This window comes from Vespula pensylvanica, chromosome 10 (assembly GCF_014466175.1).
Source record: "Vespula pensylvanica isolate Volc-1 chromosome 10, ASM1446617v1, whole genome shotgun sequence".
Lineage (NCBI taxonomy): Eukaryota > Metazoa > Arthropoda > Insecta > Hymenoptera > Vespidae > Vespula > Vespula pensylvanica.
The window spans coordinates 7319036-7321535 of record NC_057694.1 but is presented as its reverse complement, the minus strand read 5'-3'; the positions used below and the strand labels follow the sequence as shown (position 1 = coordinate 7321535).

Here is a 2500-nt window from a genome sequence, read left to right as displayed (position 1 = left end):
TCGATCCGTTTCGACGAGTTATCGAGCGTCAAAGACATTAGACAACGAGTAAATTTTTCAGCCAGTTTAGGGATTTCTTTTTTCTTCGTCTGGAAAGAAGGAAAATCGAAAGAGAGAGAGAGAGAGAGAGAGAGAGAGAGAGAGAGAGAGAGAAAGAGTGAGAGAAAAATAAAAATAAAAATAGATCGATTAAAAATGACAATGCACATGCAAACGACATTTAATTTTCTTACAGATTGATGCCATTCATATGTGCATGTCACACTCGATAAATCGAACTATTTCTTCGGGGAAGGTATAAATAAATTAATTACAAACGCGTGCGTGTATGTGTATTTTCTATGATGATATGATCGAAAAATAAAGAAAGAAAGAAAAAAAAAGAAAGAAAGAAGAAAAAAAATGATATCGAAAGAGAAAAAAAGAAGAAGAAGAAGAAGAAGAAGAAGAAGAAGACGAACGATTGGATCGAGCGATCGAGTCGATCTTCGAGAAATAGTTTTAACCGAATTACATAAAAGAAGAAAGGAATGATAATTACTTTTGACTGGTACGCGCGAGTTAAATCAATATCTTTGAGGTAAACGAGATAGAGAAAAGCAAAGGATAGGAAAAAAGAGAAAAAGAAAGAAAAAAATAATAATAATAATAAAAATAAAGAAAGGAAGGAAGGAAGGAAGAAGGAAAAAGGAAGAAAAGAAGAAGAAGAAAGGGCAAACTCGAAAGGAAAGAAACGTTTCCTTCATTAGAGGAAAAAAACCTACTGGCTTCTTTGTTTCCTAGCTTCAGAGATCTTTCGTTTTTCTTTCTTTCATCTGGTTGCTCTCAAGCGGTCGCGAGTGCAACGCGATTAATACGTTCAAAAAGAAACAAACGTTGCTTTTGACGTTTCCAGGATTATTTCATATACCGGTACCAAGAGACATTACTCTTGCACGTGCTAAAAGATGGAAACGTGCTATTTGTCTGGATGAACATGTAGAGGATCAGAGAAAGAAATAGGAAGGGTATATAATAAATAAAAGGACATTACGTGATAACGGATGACGTTTGAGGTCGTTAATCGGTTTTTGTACGATATACTTTTACATTTCTTTTTTTCTTTTTTTCTTCTTTATATATTATATATACATATATGATCAGACACATGTAAGTACGGACGTCGAGATATTTGTGTCAATTATTTATTAATTCCTTCTCTTTTTTTCTCTCTTTCTTTTTGTTCTTTTCTTCTTTTTTTTTTTTTTGTTCTCAATTTTTGATCATTCTTCCGCAATCGGATACGACCGATTGGGGAAAAAAAGAAAATAAAAGCTGGAAATATTTATGACGATCTATTTTGTTTTCTCTTTCTTTTTCTTCTTATTTTTGTATTTTGTATTTTTGTATCTTTTTTTCTAGAAGGAAATATGTCGTAAATCGAAATTTCTCGAAGGAACGAATTCAAAGAGTTAAGTATATGTAGATACTCGTAAAAACGCGAGTGAACATTTTCACGGTATCGGACTAGAGAGCTTTTCAAAAAGCTCGAAGGACACTCGAAGCAGGTAGCTTTGTCGTTAACGAATCGACAAATCGAGAAAAGTACTATGTCCGTGGAAATGAACCGTCACGCGAAAAAACGTATCTCACTCTGGTGAAAAGCATTTTCCAAAGTACTCTCTCTTTCTCTCTCTCTCTCTCTCTTTTCCTATATACATATATATATATATATATAATATATATATGTATATATATATACATACATATATATATATATATATATATGTATTTTTCTTCGTCGTTCTCTCTCTCTTTTTAACTTTTCCGATGTCTATTCACGCATCGAACGTTTCGAAGCTTTTCCGAACGTTAAGCAAATGTTTATTTCCGAACGTTTGTACGAGTATGTAGCGCAAAGAAGAGAGAGAGAGAGAGAGAGAGAGAGAGAGAGAGAGAGAGAGACGCCTTTCGAGTAGAAAACGTGCATGTGAAAAGGACGCTCGCGACCAAATATTTGTCGATACTGGGACGATATAAGAAGAACATACTTTTCGCGACATTAACAGTAGAACGGAATCGAACGGAAAGAGTTCATTCGTTTTAAATAAGGTAACTCAAGGAAAAAAGAAAGAGAGAAGAAGAAGAAGAAGAAGAAGAAGAAGAAGAAGAAGAAGAAGAAGAAGAAGAAGAAGAAGAAGTAGTAGAAGTAGAAGAAGAAGTAGAATGAGAGAGAGAGAGAGAGAGAGAGAGAGAGAGAGAGAGAAGAGAGGATAAGAAAAAGTCGTTAACTAAGGGATTAAATTCGACGAGAGATTGAAATTCACGAGGAAATCGATTTTCCGCCCTTAGAACGATAATTATGATCCCTTATTCGATACTATCGTTCGTTCGAGATGGATAAATAGCAAGGGATAGATAGCGAGATGAAAGGAACAAAAGAAATAAATAAAAAAAAAAAAAATATTAAAAAAAATAAAAGAGAGAGAGAGAGAGAGAGAGAGAGAGAGAGAGAGAGAGA

General features: G+C 34.0%; 1 protein-coding gene across 7 annotated transcripts in view; it reads right to left on the bottom strand.

Annotated features, from left to right (window-relative positions):
* LOC122632517 (acetylcholine receptor subunit alpha-type acr-16) overlaps positions 1 to 2500 on the bottom strand; it is a 244307-nt gene that overhangs the window by 44575 nt on the left and 197232 nt on the right. The gene's annotated exons all lie outside the window — the stretch shown is intronic.